The sequence below is a fragment of the Oryctolagus cuniculus genome, chromosome 1, assembly GCF_964237555.1.
Source record: "Oryctolagus cuniculus chromosome 1, mOryCun1.1, whole genome shotgun sequence".
Classification (NCBI taxonomy): domain Eukaryota; kingdom Metazoa; phylum Chordata; class Mammalia; order Lagomorpha; family Leporidae; genus Oryctolagus; species Oryctolagus cuniculus.
In genome coordinates this window covers 176,133,060-176,154,447 of record NC_091432.1, presented here as the reverse complement: position 1 = coordinate 176,154,447, position 21,388 = coordinate 176,133,060, and positions in this window count along the sequence as shown.

The window sequence follows — 21,388 nt, the reverse complement described above, 5'->3', positions numbered from 1 at the left end:
CTTATATTAGTCAACAGAGTTTCAGCATATCCTCCTGCCTTTACCTAAAGGTTAAGGTTCCTGACTGGTGTGGAACCTATGGTGTTTTTATGGATGGTATCAGCTTCTGGACATAATGCCTGTCTTTTTGTCTCCTTACTGCTTGTGCACTGGCTTACTGAGAGATTGTTCAAAAAGACTGTCTCTCTATGCAATACTACAATTATGGGTCAATCATCATGCATTTTTCCAAACAGATACAATATATAATACCAAGAATGGGCCCTCATGTAGGTTATGAACTCTGGGTGATGGTGATATGTCAATCAATGTAGGTTCATCAGTCCTAACATATAGACAAAAACAACAGAAGTTCCTGTATTCGGATGTGAGGTGTTGATAGTGGGGGAGACTGTGCTTATGTGGAGACAAGATTATCTGGGAACTCTGTATTTTCCATTCATTTTTGCTGGAACCTAATATTTCTTAAAAATAAAGCTTATAACAACAACAACAACAAAGGGGCCAGCACTGTGGTGCAGTGGGTTAACACCCTGGCCTGCAGCACTGGCATCCCTTGTAGGCGCTGGTTCAAAACCCAGCTGCTCCACTTCCAATTCAGCTCTCTGCTATGGCCTGGGAAAGCAGTAGAAGATGGCCCAATTTCTTGGGCCCCTGTACCCGCATGGGAGACCCAGAAGAAGCTCTTGACTTCGGATCGGTGCAGCTCCGGCCGTTGCGGCCGACTGGGGAGTGAACCAGCAGATAGACCTCTCTCTCTCTCTGCCTCTCCTCTCTCTGTGTAACTCTTTCAAGTAAATAAATAAATCTTAAAGAACAACAACAAAAAACCCTCTAATGCCTGGGCCATACCACAGACAGGTAATTCAGAATCTCTGGGGGTCAGCCTTTGAATTGATGTGTGTTTAAATTTCCCCTGGTGACTCTAACATGCAGCCAGCATTGAAAACTGCTGAGCTAGTTTCTCCTGTATTTATGGAATGCCTTTGGTAACCAGGTTGCCTGGTGATAGATGGGGACATGCTTTACTGTAACTACATCATCTAACTGCATTTTCTCCATCCAACACCACTCTAGAGTCATCTCCATGGCAAGTCGTCAGTTTCAGCTTCCTTTATAATGATAATAATAACAAATGTTATATTGTATGTAAAACACATATAATATAATAAATCCGTGTTCCTGACAAGGAACCACATGTACACCTGACATAGCCCACATCACTCATATCATTTCTGGGTCTTTTTCCTATCATTCCCAGCATCTGACTTTTTCTGTGTGTAGTGGAAGATTAGAATTGCCAATAACTCCACTGTGGGTTTGATTTCTGCCTTCAGAAGTGTTCTTCTCTTTTGCCATCATCTTTCATGAAGTCTGTATCTGGATACGTTTACTGAGATCACAAACTTTCTCAAGCATTAGTTGCTGCCATGGGCCATACTAGTATATGCTCCTTCAACAGTTAACCTGAAAAATGTTTCAGTCATCTTTAGCATTCATGAATATTTTCATGGATGCTGGTACCAAAAGCATCATAAATTCTCTGAGTGCATTCTCCATTCATACTGGTATAAACGGAGCTCCTAGTAAGGAATGACATATTCAGTCTCACTTCACTTTAAGAGATTGCCTGGGAATTACAATAGATAGAATTACAAAGCAGAGAAAGTTCCAACACAAGAAGCAGTCCACACAGCAGACTCACAGAATAACAAACACCCTAAACAGCACTCTGACCTCAGAATCAGCCCCTAAGGCCTGACTGAAAACACCATGAGAGCATTTGGGGATTGGAAAAACAAGACATAGTGGCAAAAATGGTTCTGCATGAAGGATCTCTGTGAGTGAAACCCCAGTGGAAAGAAGCGGCAAAGAAGGATGTACTTTTCTCTGAAGGGAGGACAGAAGTTCCATTTTGTATTTGGCCCTGTCTAAAAACCAACGGAGTTTGTGAACTCAAAAGGCTTCCATAGCCTTGGAAGCTCATGTCAAGAGCCTTGGGTGATCACTGACATCATATAATAAGAGTGTCAGTTGTTAAATCAACAACAGGAGTCACTGTGCACTTGCTCCCCATGCTGGACCTGTGTCCTTAATGAGTTGTGCTATGAGAATTAATGGTAAAACTTGTCTTCAAACTGTACTTTATACTTTGTGTGTCTCTGTGAGTGCAAACAATTGAAATCTCTCGGTCGGTGCCGCAGCTCACTTGGCTAATCCTCCACCTGTGGCGCCAGCACCCTGGATTCTAGTCCCTGTTGGGGCACAGGATTTTCCTGTGCAACCTGTCCTGGTTGCTCCTCTTCCAGTCCAGCTCTCTGCTGTGGCCCAGGAAGGCAGTGGAGGATGGCCCAAGTGTTTGGGCCCTGCACCCGCATGGGAGACCAGGAGGAAACTCCTGGCTTCGGATCAGCATAGCGTGCTGGCCACAGTGTGCCATAGCGGCCATTTGGGGGTGAACCAACGGAAGGAAGACCTTTCTCTCTGTCTCCCTATCTCTTACTGTCTAACTCTGCCAGAAGGGAGAAGAGGAGGAAGAAGTGGAGGAGGAAGAGGAGGAGGAAGAAGAGGAGGAAGAGGAGGAGGAAGAAGAGGAAGAAGAGGAGGAAGAGGAGGAAGAGGAGGAGGAAGAGGAGGAAGAATAAGAAGAAATCTCTCCTTAGTAGAGTTGGTCTTCTGTATATAAAGTCAATTAAAAACTATCTTAATGGAAAATGGAACAGGAGAGGGAGTGGGAGGTGGGATGGGAATGTGGATGGAAGGGTGGGAATGGGGGAAAGAAACACTATATCCCTAAAAGCTGTACATATGAAAATCTGTATTAATTAAATAAAAACCTTCAAACAAACAAAAGATTGGAAGCTCTTTAAGGACAGAAGATAGTCCTTATTTGTTTCTACCTCCTCATACAGTGCTTGATAAAACTTATCAAGATATTATTATAAGGAATGAATTAACCTTCCACTTACCTTCCTGAGATTCTGAAGTATGTTTAAAGAATTAATACTACTGCCATTTTAGAAACATGCACTTGGACTATTTTTCCCTTTCGTGACAATGAAAGTTTCCACTAAGTTATGCAAAAGCCTTACTGAATACTCTTGACCAAAGTCAAATTGTGAGAGAGTTACAGAAAGTATGTAGTAAGTTTAGGGTCATTTGTACCTCATTCTAAGCTATCAAATATGAACTCTGGGCTATAACATGTGATTTTATTAACTGTTTCATTTGGGAATAAATAATAAATTACTCATTAAGAGGAAAAGAGATTCTTTTTTGAAAGTAAAACATGGGACCTGCTATTAAGCTCTAATTTTGTCACCACTGAACTTTCTAATCATCTCCAAGTTACTTAATGCTCTCTGTAAACTACTTGTGGAGTTTATTATTGCATATTTTTTGCAATAAGATTTACAGGCCAGATTTATAGGCACATAACAATAATGAAAATCACTATTATTGTTGTTATTGGCATTTTCTTTGCATCACCATAAAATTTTTTAAATGAGGATTTAGCCTACAATTCAAATATGACATTTGTCACCAATCTACATTGCATTTGAAAAAGCTGATAATCTGCTAGATCAGTTAATAGTCTTAAACTACAGCCTTTCATTCCCAGGTATATATTTTTTAGAAGAGAATTGGCCATCATAGCTCAGAAAATATTTTGGCGGTGTCAGAACAGCTCTAATAAAGCAAATTATATGTATTTACCATCCATGCCAATCAGGTAATATCCAAATGTTCCACAGATGTTTTATGAGGAATGGGTGATCTTAGTTTAGCTTTACCTTTGGATCTATATAATTTACACCAATATTCTAGTTCTGAGAGAGCTGTGTAATATCTGTCTCAGGAGTAGAAGAGAAAGCATAGGTCAGCTTCTCTTGATATAGAGCAATCAATCTTAGGATCAGATACTGCACATTTAATATACCCACTGTTGTTTTGATGCTCTCCAAGCAGAAGATTAATATTATGGGATAGGAATGATGCAGTCAGACAGACCAGATGTTTATTTCTGTCTTCTTTTGGCTGTGATTGTTTAAATACAACCTAAAGAAAGGTTTAATGAATACTTGCTGTGGTGATGAAAGTTCCTGCAGTGGTTCCAGGTTTGCATGATTTGAATTGCATTTCAGCCTGATGTCAGGATGCTGGTGGGAGCCCATTAATGCCATTTTATAATACATTCTCTATGTGCCTAATTTGGTATACATTTAACTGTGTGTGTGTGTGTATATATATATGTGTGTGTGTGTGTGTGTGTGTATAAACATAAATGTTTGTGTTTGTTATTTAAGGTATTCCAAGTAAGGTTTAAAGCATTGAGACCATCTGATTTGCATTTTTCAACAAGAACCAACATTTGTATTTATTTATGGAAACATTTTTGGCTTAAGACTTTCTACTAAATTATAATAAAAAGCTTTCTCTATTACCCTGGGGAATCTGGCAATCAGCCTACCTCCTACCCAGATCAGTCTTCCCCCACCCACTCTTGCGTTCTCCCACCCACTACACACATAACTTAAAGCTGTGCTCTTGCCTGGAGCTGGTGTTAAGGAGCAAGAGAAAATTAACCAAGATGGTATGTGGGAACATGGCTGTGAGTCCCTTGATCTATGAGGTCCCTGGAACCCACAGATTGACGATCTATCATTTCAGTGGCTCTATTTTCATTTCCTGTAAAACAGACACAATATATTTTGCATTTATATTTAAAAATGTAATAATATACAAGAAAAGAGTTGAATACAATTATTCTCATGGCCTAAGGCTGGGAAAAACACATACCTATCATTTTAAAACTTTTCTCCTCTACTCCCATCCAGTTTTTCAAGTCTAAACAGGATCAATTACTAGGCCTTCAAATAAACACTGTGATTTAAACATGAAAATATTATTACTACCACTAAGATAATAAGAAAAATAATGCACATATTGAATACTTGACTATCTTCAAAGCTATATCCTGACTTATATGTACACCTAACTTATATCCATAATTTCATCTTACTGTCAAAATTCTAATAGGTGAGTATTACTATAGTGCCCATTTTATAGATGCTATATCTGAAAATTCAACAAGTTAATGTGATTTGTCCAAGATCACATGATTCAAAAATGGGAAACAGGTAATATGATCCAAAAGTATCTTATTGAATTAATTTTTATTTAGATTGATTTATAATTTTTATTTTAAGAATAAATATCTCCCAATAATAAGTCTGTATTTTTAAGTACTAACCATCCTTGTATGCTATTAATAGTAATGAGGACAAGTATATGTATATATATTTTCCCATTGGTTGATCATTAATTGTGTTCAATTATCATATTAATGCTTTAATATCTCAGTTAATCTATATGTCCCTATGAATTGGGAATTTTTTTAAATAACAGGATCTTTAAAAATTATTCTAATAAACTTATTTTTGTTTTATTTGAAAGGCAGAGAGACAGAAGTAGAGAAACATTGAAACACAGAGAGATTTTCCAACTGCTGGTTCACTCCTCAAATGTCCACAATAACCAAGGCTGAAACCAGGAATTGAGAATTCATTTTGGAACTTCTACAGACGTGGAAGGAACACAATTATTTGAGCTACTACCTGCTGCCTCCCATGGTGTGCATTAGTAGGTAACTGGTCAGAGGTGCAAGAACCTGGACTCTGACCTCACACTCCCCTATTACATAATGCAGGTGTCCAAACAGGCTTTTTTTAAGGTGGCATCAAATACTTACCTCCAGGAGGGCATTAGTAACAACACATAGGACCTTTTATCTGCCCACATTGATATGTATTAAGAGGTTTCTTCTGACTAAATTTCCCTGCTGGCATCCATCTCTTCAAGAAATTGATAAGATCAAGAACAAGCAAGATACCAAAATATACAGATGCCTAACCCTTAACATAAAATTATGGTGTATATGCTAGAACCTGTATACATCCTCTCATATACTGCAAATTATTTCTGGATTACTTACGATACCTAATACAATGTACTGCTACATAAATAGTTGTTATACTCTCTTGTTTTGGGAATGACAAGAAAAAAATAAATCTATTAAAAGATATGCATCTTTAGGTTGGAAATTACAAGATTTTTTTTCTTTTTTTTTTAAGATCTTTTAAATTTATTTGAGAGGGAGAGTTATAGACAGAGGGAGAGACAAAGAGAAAGGTCTTCCATCTGCTGGGTAACTCCCCAAATAGCCGCAATGGCCAGAGCTTAGCTGACTCAAGGCCAGGAGCCAGGAACTTCTTCCAGGTCTCCCACGTGGGTGCAGGGGCCCAAGCACTTGGGCCATATAACACTGCTTTCCCAGGCCATAGCAGAGAGCTGGATTGGAAGAGGAGCAGCTGGACAACAAACTGGAGCCCAAATGGGATGCAGGTGCTATAGGTGGAGATTTAGCCCACTATACCACAGTGCTGGCCCCAAGATATTATTGAAGAATATAAGAAAGACTAGATTTAATGGGCAGAAACTATATGCTTATAAAGAGAAATATTAAATTGATAAATATGTACAAATTTTTATCAAAATTGTCACAGAATTTGACTTGGTGCTTGACAAACTGTTACTAAAATTCTTCCGGGAACTAGTGAAAGAATAGCTAAACACATTTTTAAAGAATAGAATACTCATATTCTATACAACTATACAAATCTCCAGTAAAAAATTAATATACAGTAGTAGTGTCAGTGCAGTCAAAGGGGCCAATGAAACAAAGTGGAAAGCTTAGAAAAGGAAACAAGTTCAAAGCCACTTACTAAATTATAGAAATGTCATTATAAATCAGGTGGATTTTTCAATTTTAAAATGGCATGAAAGCAATATGCCTTCAATTGAAATGTGCTTTGAATTTTGGATTTTGATATTTTCCCAGGTTAATAATATGCCTCTTATGATGCTAGGGGAGAGACAGCCACCTGCAGCTTCTAGTCAGCCACAGGATCACAATGGTAAACAACCAATATTCTACAGTGCACTGTGTTGCTAAACTATAATGTTCAGTAGTTAGGTATATTAAATTTATTTTTGACATGATAATTTCAACTTATGATGAGTTTATAGGGAAGCAATCCTACCATTAGGATTATTGTCATATGAATATTTTTAAGATTTGTCCTTAGTGTGCTGTACATTGAGATTTAATGCTATAACTAGTACTCAAACAGTATTTTTCACTTTCTGTTTCTGTGTGGCAGCAAACTGTTGAAATCTTTACTTAATGTAAGCTAAACTGATCTTCTATATATAAAGAGAATCAAAAATGAATCTTGATGTGAATGGAAGGGGAAAGGGAGTGGATAAGGGGAGGGTTGCGGGGTGGGAGGGACGTTATGGGGGGGAAGCCATTGTAATCAATATTCTGTACTTTGGAAATTTATATTCATTAAATAAGAGTTTAAAAAAAAGATTTAATTATTTTTTGAAAGTCAGAGTTACAGAAAGAAAGGGAGAGGGAGAGGGAGAGGGAGAGGGAGAGGGAGAGGGAGAGGGAGAGGGAGAGGGAGAGGGAGAGGGAGAGGGAAAGGGAGAAACAAACAGACACAGAGAGATCTTCTATCTACTGGATCACACACCAGATGGCCACAATGGCTGGAGCTTCATCTGGATTTTCCACATGGACAGTTACAGGGACCCAATCACTTGGGCCTTTTTCCACTACTTTTCCCAGCTTTACTAGATAGTCCACAATGCTGCATCCTGCCATATAAATTTTAAAACAGGTGTAACTCTCTATCATAAAGAATACAAGATAAAAAAATACAAGATGAGGAGACTTTTTCACATCTGAATTGAAGCTACTAATGGCTCACATATGAGGCTGCTGTGAGGATTCAGTCCATAGATGATGACACTTATACAGAGTAAGCTAATATTGCTGATTTTGAAACAAGGAAAATAAGGATTGAGAAGTAAAATGCTATCATGCCATCACATAGCTAATAAGGACTGAAGTCAGGAACAGTTGGGAGGACTATGTAACTATGCTTAGCTATCATTTGTTAGATCTATTTATCTGTTGGTCTCTTAGTGCACAACGTGGTTTGATTGTCCTCTCTGAAACTCATATTTATACCTAATCCCCACATTCATGTGAAAGCAGCATTTGCATGAAGGGATTTGGGTAGGTAATTGGGATAACACCAAGTCACCAGAGTAGGGATCCCATGATAGACCAGTGGATTTATAAGAGGAAGAAAAGGCCAGGAATTGTTGCATGGTGGGTTAAGCTGCCACCTACAATGCTGGAATTCCATATGGGTGCTAGTTCAAGTCCTGACTGCTCCACTTTTGATCCAGCTCCCTACTGATGGGTCTGGGAAAGCAATAGAAGATGGCCCAAATGCTTGGGCCCCTGTGCCCATGTGGGAGACTGGGAAAAAGCTCCTGACTCCTGGCCTGTCCCAGCCCTGGTCATTGCAACCACTTGGAGAGTGACGGAAAGTATCTCTCTGTCTCTCCTTCTCTCTCTGTAACTCTGTCTTTCAAATAAATAAATAAATCTCAAAAGAGGAAGAAGAAGAAAAAGTAGGAGGAGAATGAGGAGAAGGAGAGACCACAGCTGACATGATTGCTGTTTCCCTAGGTGATATTTTTTAAAGATTTATTTATTTATTTGACAGGCAGAGTTACAGAAGGAGAGGAGGGGGGGAGTCACAGAGAGAGAAATCTTCTATCCACTGGTTCATCTCCAAACGGCCGCAATGGTCGGAGCCGGACTGATCTGAAGCTAGGAGCCAGGAGCTTCTGAGTCTCCCACCCAGTGCAGGGGCTCAAGTACTTGGGTCATCTTCTGCTGCCTTCCCATATGCATCAGCAGGGAGCTGGATCAGAAGTGGAACAACTGGGACTCAAACTGGCGCCCATAAGGGATGCTGGCACTGCAGGTAGTGACTTAACCTGCTTCACCACAGAGCCTCCCTAGGTGATATTATATCATGATGCAAAAAGAAGGCCTTCACCAGGTGCTGAGCAGATGCTGACACCATGCTATTGGAGTTCTCAGTCTCCAGAAGTGGAAGCCAAAATAGACTCTCATTCTTTATAAATCGCTAAATCTCAGCTACTTTGTTGTAGCAACAGAAAATGAACTGATATAATGCTTAATGATGAAATATTAGTTTTAATTATCAAGGTCAAGATTTTAAAGTTTTCTCATTAAAAATATACAAAATACTGGTGAGAGTGAAAGAAGCTAGCCACATTTACATGCCGCTGTGAAGAATCTAAATTTGCATAATTTCTTGGGTGGGAAATTGAAAGATTATGCCCAAATTTCAAAAAAAACACAGAAGTTGACCCAGCAACTCCCCTACTTTATTTATAATTTTATTTTCAGCTTTTATACTACAAATAAGTGCAAAGAGATATTCATATTCATTGCAGCACTGGAGTAATAAAAACCCTGGAAACAGCATTAATAATCACCAAAGATGTATTGCTTTTAAAGTAAGATATGCTGCAGCCATTAAAAAGTGTCAGATCTATACTCTGCATCATATTACACTAAATAAAAGAGGTAAAATGAAAATATGTACAACATGTTTGCATTTGTGTGCAAACAATTGTAAGGATGTGTGCTTGGGTATTCTCACCTTCTTATCTATTCCTAGAAAATAACATAGGAAACAACAAGCGGGAGTTTCCTCTGAGGTTAAGAACAGCATGAAGAGGGATCAAGGGTGGGAGAAAGCTACTTTCAATTTGGTGCCCTTCAGTACCACTTTCAGTCTTTCCACTAACTTCATAAACACATAAATATTTTGAAGAAATGATCATACTTGCTTAAATGCAATATGAAAGTACCAAATACCTAAAGTCAGTATCTGCTCCATTCTTTCCTTTCCCAAACTAAGAAAAGGACTGAGAAAACTTTGGCAAGGAAGTAAGATGGTCTAGAAGGAGGCCGGAGGCAGCTGGGGATAGGGCACCAGGGAAGAAGGAGCAAAGGCAGACATCACTGAACCAGAGCTCTAGAAAAGAGAGCAATGGGGGAAGCAGTGATTCTCTCAGAAGTTCACTGTCAACACCATCCCAGAGTCTAGATGCCTGTAAAATGGCAGCACGGATAGTAACATTGAAATGTGTAACCAGAAAGCAGCAGGCATGGAAATAGCAGCTGTGTGAAACTGAATGAAGTGGAGGTGTCCACAAGGAAAGCTGCCTCTTGTAGCTTGAAGAAGGTCTTTGTATATTTCCAGATGGTTCCACAAAAAACAGACACAAACCAGATGGCTTGAAACTGGACACCAAGCAGCCTTATTTTCAGCATCTGATATGATAGAGGACAAAAATCAAAGGTCAAGAAGAACTTTTGTGAATATCCCGCCACCCTAGGTGTTCTGCTTCAAGTCAAAGTACAGTGTTGAGGGTTAGGGACCTCATGTTTCAGGACCTTGATTTGCAGCGGGCAGACATACAGGTGTACTTGATTTGATTTGACACCTGTGCTGGTGTGGCTTAAAGAGAATGGCTTCAGTGATCAAATCACATTTCTAACATAAAGCATGCAAAACTGATCATGACTTTTTTCTTGCTATTTAAAAACCTACGATCATATGAAAAAATTAAGAATTTTTTGAGAGGGACACGAACAAATCATGCCTTAATTTGGAGGCTCTATTTGAAAAAATTGCAAATAATTTGAACAACTAGGAATTTGGCTATTTCTGGACATTAAAGTTATATATACTTTCTTCAGCAATTCGGGAATATGTCATGATTTTGACATATGCATAGCACATATTCTATGGGAATCTGGCTTTTTAAAGCATTCTATAAACATTTCATTTTGCAATTATGAGAAAAACAAAAGCAAAACTGTATCTATATAAAAGAAAATTTTATATTTATATATATATATATAGAGAGAGAGAGAGAGAGAGAAGAAGAAGAAGAAGGAGAAGAAGAAGAAGAAGAAGTAGTAGTAGTAGTAGTAGTAGTAGTAACTTCATAAGACCTATACTTAGAGCAGGGAAAGCACTTTGTAACTAATAAGGCTTAAATAAACAATTTTAAATAAAGTTAAAATTAAACCTTTAATCTTTCTGATAATTGAAATACAAGTAAATTCCAGTTGACTTTTCCTTCTTTTCTTCCCAAAGAGTTTAGTTGTTTTAGTTATTTTTCCATCTCTTCTTACACCACTGGCAAATGCAATCCCTCAGTTTCATTTTATTGTTCCTTGGGATATTTCTTGATTTACATTTACTTTTCAAAAAAAATTAAAGAAACTTTTCCAAGACTTGTCCCATATCTTAACTTATTGAACCATCTGCCAGATTAATTTTACTTATCAAGCTCCTTTGTTTATTCTTTTGAGATGCTACACCGAGAGTCTATCAGATTTCTTATTTTTTCAAAGAAGAAACACAGATTGAGTTTTAACAGATGTTCAGATGTTTTAATTTTCGGAGTTTGCAATTCCCATTTGGCTTTAATGAGTTCATTCAAGTGATGCTGGCTTTTAGTAGATGGTATATGTTCTCACGCTTGCTTTCTCAGCTCTAAACCACAAAAGAATACTCAAGCCTGTGAAGCAAGTCTATTGTGGGAATGGAATTCTCACATGCCAGTAGGTTTGCAGAGAGGGGACATCCTTAGCTGGTGGGTTGGAAGTGTGGAGAGAGGACAAATAAGAAAACACTGCAAAAGTCAACTCTCCATCATGGAATCTAGCAACTTGCCTCTTATCAAACAAATCCTATACCCTCTTTGACATTTGTAACTACCTTTGATTTTAAATAATAACATTTGCTTGTACTATGTGTTATCTGACAAAATTTATTTGAAAAGTGGAGTTTAATATTTACAGATTATGTCCCTAGGTCTACAGCCATACCACCCTGAATGCGCCCGATCTCATCTGTCAGATTATGTCCTTAGATTGTTATATCAAATTTTGTAAAATATCATTTAAAATTTTCAATATAATCATCATAGTCTTACCTGTTTCCAGTGGCAGACCCTTTAGTGACAGAACTAACTGGTGCTTGTTTCCTTACGCCAAAAGTTCAACAATTGTATGTATGATTCTGATATTTCAACTGATTGGTACTGAATATATAATCACTAGTAAAAATATTAAATATGACAATTCTTACTCCTAGGCGATACTATCTTGCTATGATGGACTTGATTAATGAATATCAATCCAAAAATCAGAGCTTGATATAATATTGTGTGGTATAATAGGTGTAAAATAGAATTACCAATTGCTATCCTATTGATACCCAAGATTTTAATATAAAATATGTATTATAATCAATAGAAAAGATTTTCATTGTGTAGGATTTCAAACTATTGGCAAATTCTAAATCAAGGATTGGGGCAGATATTTGACCTAGTGGTTAAGCCACTCATTAGGAAGCCTGCACCCTGTATCCAAGTACCCGTGTTCAAGTCTTGGTCCCACTCAATTCCAGCTTCCTACTTATGTACACCCTGTGGAGTAGCATTGATGACTCACATTGTTGGATGCCAGCTTCCCACATGGGGAGATCTGATACAATTGCAGGCTCCAGAGTTTGGCCTGGCCTAGCCATAGCTGTTGTGGGAATTTCTTGAGTGAACCAGCAGATATAAGCTCTCTCTGACTCTCTGCCTATCACATAAATAAATAAATAGCAATGAGAAAGAATAGAGTTAATTTCTCTTGGGAATAAAACTAAGAGAGCAGGACACTCCAATCATTTTGTGATCTACTCCACCTTTTGTAGACATCATTCAATGCTCTGCTTTATACCTTACTCTCTGTTCCTCAAGTCTTACACTGTCCTGCCAAAGTATAGCTCCTCAAAAGCTTGGATAAATCAATTGCATCTGGAGGACAATCTATAGAAAACACCACCAAAAAAAAAAAAAAAAAAAAAAAAAAAAAAAAAAAAAAAAACCTTTGAGTGACAAAGATTTCCAATGATTCAAAGCATTTCATGCTTAAGTAAATGTCAGTTTAAGGATGTAACTTCTCCTGTATACCTGTATTATTTTAGATGACCTCAAGGTACCTGCTAATTCATTGGGAATAATTTTTAAAAATCTAAACTAAAATATTAGTAAAGTAAATTTAACTTGGATTACTCTAAGAATATAAGGATGATTTACTGGTAGAAAACTTGAGGATATTAAACAGCACGTCAGTAAATCCAATTAACAAATGTTGTGGGTAATCCTAATACAGAGGGAAAATTCAAGACCTTCCTGATAAAACTCAGAAAAATTAGAGAATGATATTTCTTAAATATTACACAGAGTGCTGATCGTACATTGATTGCCAAAGTCCTAGTTACAATGAAATTTGAGAGGCGTTCCCAATAATTTGCAAAAAATGATAAGGATATGTGCAGAAGGGCTTTATCTGTGGCTTTTCTATGGCTCCTGTAATACAGAGTGACCAGCAGCTTCCCTCGGCTGCTATCTTTCCTCTACAGGAAGGTTTACAGCAGAGCCTCTTATGAAACAATTCCCTAATGAATGCCTTCACCAGCACTTTAGAGGGCAGATTTCTAGCAAATTCTATCAATGAGTCATCACACCAAGTTCTCCTTTGAATGAGCCACAGTCAGGAGGGAAGGAGAAGGGACTCTCCCTTGGACTCTTTGGTGGGGATTATATCATTCAATGCCCAGAAAAACCATAATCACTAGGTGATCAACATGCACACACTCAGTATTTCAGAAGTCAGGGTAGCATAGTGGCTTCAAGTATATATTTTGGAGGCAAAGTTTTGGCTTCATCAGCTCCTATATATTTTGTCTTATGTAATGCCTGTATCTCCTCATTTGTAGCAGATATAATTATTACCTAATAGGTTACTTAATATACACAAAGAACGACAATGGAAGAAAGAGCAGGTAGATGTAAATGGTAGCTTTGAGGCGATGAAAGTAACAGGTATCTTATGGTCCTACTACAGAATTTCCAAGCTGACTTCAAAATGTAAATATTAATTTTATAATCAGAAATGCATACATATTTAAGTTATGAAAGAAATTCTGAGGAATTATTTCTGGACCCAAGATATTCTAGTTATTACATGAAGCCACCTTCCCAATAAAATAAAGTGCAGGCTCACCAAAGGCACCTTTCATTTTGACAGCATTTACTTTGAGTCCTTTCCTGATGTACAGGTGCAGTATGCATCACTGAGAACATAATTTCAAATTTCCATAGCAGCTATGCTTATAATCCATTCAACAATGAGGCAAGAGTAACTATAGCTAAATTTAAATTTACATAATTACAATCTCACACAAATAAAAAGCATTCATTACGGGTATGCCTGGACTGGCTCCAGTTTGCATCATTCCCCAGACTATACAGCTAATATTATTAACAGCACAGAGCAAATTCAAAATAAGTTTCAGGAATATCAACTATAAACATTTTTACCCAATTTCAAGATATCCATCATTTATCAATAAATCCTCACTTTTCTGCCAAATCTATTTGTCTTGAATTCTTTGTATCACACTCTAATAACTTTTCTGTTTTTCCCATTGACTATGTTACAAGTTGTGTTTTCTGCAACCCTCCTCCTTTTCATCACATTACAGTTCCTTTAAAGAGCACCTGCCAGTCTGGAGAAATTAATTTTCTTTCTTTTTTTTAGTATTTTTATTTATTTATTTGACAGGTAGAGCTACAAACAGTGAAAGAGAGAGACAGAGAGACAGAGAGACAGAGAGACAGAGAGACAGAGAGAAAGGTCTTCCTTCCGTTGGTTCACTATCCAAATGGCCACAACGGCCGGAGCTGTGTTTACCTGAAGCCAGGAGCCAGGTGCTTCTTCCTGGTCTCCTATGCAGGTGCAGGGGCCCAAGCACTTGGGCCATCCTCTACTGCTATCCCAAGCCACAGCAGAGAGATAGATGGATTGGAAGAGGTGCAGCCGGGACTAGAACCGGTGCCCATATGGGATACTGGCTCCATAGGCGGAGGATTAACCTAGTGAGCCACAGCGCCGGTCCCTTGAGAAATTAATTTTCTAATATTCCTGCAAGTTTAACACACAGAGGATTCAATGTTAATAGCAATGCCATTAATTTTTTATTTTACAACAAAAAAAGAGAATCCCGTATACTGTGACATATTCCACAACAATCTTATAGTAATTATTTCTAAGATAAAAAATAAAATATAAGCAGATATTTTAAACAAATTTGCAGTCACTAGAAAGAATTTCAGGCCAAACTCTTCAAAAAATAGAAATCATTAAAATGCATATGATATATAAAAACAGAGATTTAACCTTTTCTATTCCAACTTTGAATACTGTTTTCAATTGTCCCGCAGATTATAAACTTTATGGGAATCCTCTAGTTACTCTTCACTATTCATTATTGTTGAGCCTTCTAGATAGGCTACTCTTCAGATAAATACCACTGGGTGATTTCTATGCATGCCTTGTGGAACAGAATAATCAATCAACAAGCTTAAATCCCTGACTTACAAAATCATAAAATGTTAAAAACTGATAGCTATTTAAGCCACAAAGTTTTGGGATCATTCCTTATGCAAAAAAGTAACAACCAAAACTTTATTTTCTGGCTGCAGAGATTTGGTGGTTTTATTCTTTGAACATTTCACACCTACTTTAATACCCACAACACTTATATGACAGAGATTATGAAAATCATGCCTTCTAAAGAATGAACTGTGATGAAGAAACATTTGCTTATTATGTGAAACAGTACTAGAGAATGCTCAGGCGCTCATTTTATTAAGTAAATTTACAAATTCAGTTCAACTGGAAGCATACTTCTTGGCAGAAGATGGATTCTTCCTAGAATGAAGGTGCAACCCTTGCACAGATTTATTTATACAGAATAAAGCACTAAAATATTTTCCAGGGTTAGGAGAGGGAGATGAAAGTGAAGTCAGGAGGTAGAAAAGTTCAAAGCACATTAGGAGTATATCTGATAACAAAAGTCCTGATTTCTTAAGAACCTTTGTTCTTGTTTTATTGTTATTATTATTTTTGTTTGTTTTACTCTAAGCAATCACTGTGTTTCTTCACAATTCCATCAGCACTATTTCATATTTGCATATAAGAGATAAAAATCTGACCTCTTAAACTGAAGATAAGAAGAAAAGTAAAGATGTGTACTGGAGCATGACCTATTTTGTCTCTACCTGAGTTTGAAAGATTAGTTTGTTGAATCCTTGTAGAAGAGCACAATGCATTGCCTGGATTATTGTGCTTCAGAGTTCTTCAGAGTCTATTCACAAATCAGGATATGCCTCAGAATTCACCTAGGAAATTTCTCAAAATATTTCTCTCTAAAAAGTCTGCTGTGGGATCTGACAATATGTCTGGCTGTATTGTACAAGATTCTTTTGGTGTACAATCCAAAAATCAAAACAAAACACAGAAAATGCAACTCAAACTGACTGATGCATAAAAGGGAATTAATATCACTGAATAGTCAACTCTTTGAACTCCTCCCCACTGGTCTTAGTATGCTTTGTGCTGCTATGACAGACTGGGTTGTTTATAAAGAACAGAGATTTATTTCTTATCGTCCTGAAGACTTAGAAATCTAAGGTCAGGGGCTGCATCTGGTGAGGACTTCCTGCTGCATCAGCCCATGACAGAAGGCAGAAGGGCAAGAGAGCATGGTGAGACTAGGGAAGGATGCAGCTCACCTGTCATGCAAACCCACTCCTAGGAGAACTCACTCACTTTCATGCTAAGAGCAATAATACATTAAGGAGGGCAGAGCTCTAATGAACTAATTACTTCATAAAGGTCCCACCTCTCACTGTTGCATTGACAATTAAGTTTCTAACTCATGAACTCTGAGAACACAAATTGCACCACTACCAATACTTCCTCTCAGGTGCTTTCCAATATAGCTTAAGATTCATGGGGTTCGTGTTGTTGTGTGGAGTCAGATGGGTTAATGGATAATCAGGGGATCTCAATGGAATTTGGGGTGTAAAATATTTGCTTCCTTCCCCAGAATCTTTAGCAAGAACAAACAGGCTACCCACTTTCTTTTTTCAGAATCTCCAAATTTACCATGAGAAGAGCAAGGGAGCTCTTCCTGAGCTCACAGCTTATTGAGAAAACAAGTTACCTATCCCACCCTTACAGGCCAGAAAGGATGGAGAATTGTAAATCAGGTCTTCTGTTGAGTTTATCGCCAACTTGTTGATTGACATTTTGGTCTCCAAGATTGTACTTAAAAACCCGAATGCTAGAATGCTATGGGGACTTTTGGGTGGTTATTTCCTCTCTTGGAAGCCACCCTCCATGCTGCTCCAGCTGGAGGTCTTTGATTTTAATAAATACTTTTGAATCTCTTTGCTGTCCGCTTGGAAATTCTTCTTCCATGTAAGACAAAGAATCGAGGTAACAATAATTTCTCCGCAGCCATTTTCCAGTAACATTGTGATATAGTAGTTTAAGCCCCTACCTGCCACACCAGCCTTCCTTATGGGTGCTGCTTCAAGTCCCAGGTGTTCCACTACTGATTCCGCTCTCTACTAATGCACCTGAGAAAGCAGTGGAAGGTGACTTAAGCACTTGGGCCTCTGCCACCCATATGGGAGACCTAGATGGAGTTCCTAGCTCCTTGCTTCTGCAGGGTCTGAGCCAGGTCATTATGGTCATTTGGGGAGTGAGTCAGGAGATGGAAGTGTTTCTCTCTCTCTTTCTCTCTCTCTCTTTCTACTTCTGCCTTTCAGATAAAGAAATCTTTATGAAAAAGATTCATAGTTACATTTCTATCCTTATATAACTGCTATTCATAGATGAGCCATTGTAAGTACTCATTTTTAAAATTCAAATGCAAACTCTTTTATAAGCATTAATGTTTTCTCAAATTATTCAAATACATCCAATGAACATCATCTTTTTTTTATCTGGACTCTGCCCTCTAAGACAGCCTTTGTCCTGGGAACTCTCTTTTTTCTCTTTTCTAATCCATGTCTTATTTCCTGGCTTGCACATCTTGCCCTTTCTTGATTTACCCCTTTATTTTGGCAAATGGAAGATAATGTTTTCATACACAAAGTGTTAGATACCTTTAGTTGGCATAGATAGCTAACTGAGCTTAGAGTTTATGAATAGGGAATCTATTACCTTGGAATTTTTTTTTTTTTTTGACAGGCAGAGTGGACAGTGAGAGAGAGAGACAGAGAGAGAAAGGTCTTCCTTTTGCCGCTGGTTCACCCTCCAATGGCCGCCGCTGCAGCCGGCGCACCGCGCTGATCCTGGCAGGAGCCAGGAGCCAGGTGCTTTTCCTGGTCTCCCATGGGGTGCAGCGCCCAAGCACCTGGGCCATCCTCCACTGCACTCCCTGGCCATAGCAGAGAGCTGGCCTGGAAGAGGGGCAACCGGGACAGAATCCGGCGCCCCAACCGGGACTAGAACCCGGTGTGCCGGCGCCGCAAGGTGGAGGATTAGCCTATTGAGCCACGGCGCCGGCTTACCTTGGAATTTGAAAGCAGATATCCTTTGTCTTCTAACTCCCAGTAGTGCTATTGCTAAGTCCAAAAACACTGTGATTCTTAATTCTTTATTTGACCATGTGTTTTCTCTTGAGTAGCTTTCAGACTCTTATCTTTTCTCCCAAATGTTTGAAATTTCACAATTGCATGTCTTAGTTTAGATCTATTTTGATCCATTTTGATGTCAGGAGGGAACTTTGAAGTCTGAAAACTCATGACCTTTAGTTCTGGGAAATTTTCTTGAATTGTTTACACAGTGATTTGCCTCCCTTTGTTTCCTATCTTTGCATCTCTGAAAATTTGGACTTCCCAGGCTGATCTTGTTTTCTTATCTTTTCTCTACTATTTTCTATTTTTTGTGCATATTTTATCTCCTGAAAGATTTCAACTTATCAATCTAAAATTTCCAAAGCTGTTTTTTATTTCTACCATTGCTTTTACTTTCCCAAACTATTTTTTCTCTTTTTACAAATAACATTATTTTTTTTAAATGAATGAGTTCTTTTATTTTTTTCTTCTGAACTTAGTTTCTTTGACATGTTATTCTTCCTATCCAATGTTTTCCAAGTCACATCTAACTCTGTGTATTTAGGTTTCTCTTTCATGATTGCAGCTTTCCTCAATTATCTAATGTTTCTTGATTCTGTAGTGATAGACTGCATGACCATTCATAAAATTTCCTGTTGTTTCTTCATATTTGAGTATTGTAGATGACCTCAAATCTAAATTTTCAGCGATTCCTTCCATGTTTGTGTACCTCCCCTCTCTTGAATATAGACTGGTCACATGATTTGTTTCGATCAATACAATGAAGAAATGACGTCATACCAGTTTCAGCTGTAAGTCATAAGAGGACTGAAAACTTCTATTGAAATGTTTTCACCACCATGCAAGGAAGGGTGGCCTAGACTACAAAATAATAAGTGACATGTAGAAGAATTATTCACATGGAGGAGAATAAAGGTACTCTGATCAACAGCTGACACAAACTGTCATATATGGAAAATGGAAATGTTACTGGAGAAGCAAGGGCCCTTGTCTTTGAGCATGAAAGAATTCAGGTGTGAGACAGAGCAGTGGAAAGCAAAATAGCAAGGTTTATTAGGGTAGGGACATCTATAAGAATGGATGGGCACCTCTCCAGACAGAACCTGAGAGAGAGTGTGTAGTCCACATTTAGGCTGGGGCTTTTAAGGGGATGGGTCTTGCCCCCTGGAAGGTCATCAGGATCTGGGCAGGACTTTGAAGTACAGATACTGGGCTGCATCTGAAAGGTTATCGGGGTGACTTTGAAATGAGGATGCTGTACTACTATAGATGTCAGTTCCTTAGGCCCTTGTCACACACACACACACACACACACTCACACACACACACACAAGCTAATTTCTGACTTCCTACCTAACAGAAAGAGGCCATATCCTGGATGTGACAACCTTCACTGAGTTCTAGGTTAAATGCAGCCACCTCAGTTACTGGGTCTGAACCAAGACAGCAGAAGAGTCATCCTGCTGAGTCAAGCCAACCTTTAGAAATATGGAAAGTAATACTTCAATATCTATGTAGTAAATCACTAAGCTCTGGGTAATAGGTAACTGATTAGGGAATGTTATATATTCTTTGCTTTATGACTTTAGCTTGGTTATGTGACATGCTTTGATCAAAGAAATGTTAGAAGTGATGCCTGTCATTTCTGAGATATAGCTTTAAGAATGAACGTACAGTGTGGTGTTCACTGTTCCTACATACAAAAACAAAACAAACCAAAAAGTAAAGTTCTCTATTGATGCTGTTCCCAAGGAGCATGGGGTCAAATTGAAGCTGACATTGCCCAGAGCACTACATTACATATGGAGATCATGTGTCACTCCAATACAATCTAATCCTCGTGTTGCCTGATACAAAGACTCAATAACCAGAAGGAGACTTAGGCGCATGATTACCCTATGAGATTCCCTGTAGGTAATCTGGCAGATGCTCCAAGTTTCCCATCCAGAAATGAAGGACTTACTTTCCCCACTTCTATAACTGCTGACAACTCAAACCTCAATTAGCACATAGCTTGGGAATTTGCTCTTAAACAGAGAAAACTTTCTCACCGAAATCATACCCTTTTCTTGGGCAACCTACACCCAGTGATTAGTCAAAATGAAAAGTAAAACCCAATCTCTGTGTCATAATGGAGAACAATTCTGAAGGACCATGCCTGCTTTATAATTCTCCATGGGATCATTTTGAGATGTGATCACAGCCCAACTTTCTCTCCCCAGTCCTTCCTCCTTCCCTTTTTCTCCATTCCATGGTTGTGGCTCCCATGAACACATCCTAGTTAACTTTCTGCAAGGTAATCTCCATTTTGGAGGCAATTTCATGAAGAACATAACTTGGCATAGTTTCTGTTGTTTTATTTTTGTGGTTTTAAGGAGTACCTGATATCAATACCTTCATGAATTTTATTTTGCATTGATTGTATTCTTCAATAAAGAATTTTCAAATATGATGCTTAAGGAAATAGATCAGGTGGTTAGTGCTAACTCTACCTAGTTAACCCCCCAGGTCAGAGACCTTAGTTTTTACCCTCCACAAAGAATAAGCTCGCCATCTCCTGCCATGATAAAAGGGACAATAATACTGTTGTGTGGAATGTATTAGGAGATCTAGGAGCATATTTCTGCTTGAAGATACTTTCAGTCAATCCTACTTTCACTCTTTATTTTCAGAAGCAACTGATGCCACTAATTCCAAAGCCTGCAATGGAAGTCAAGTGGTTTGCAGCTTTCATTCCTTTCTAACTTCCAGAATGCTTTTATCCTAATCTCTTCTCCCAATATTGTTCCCTTTTTAAGTCTGTTTAATATAACCTTATCCATTAAGTCTCAATTCAGGAATGAAAGGAAATATGTATGTT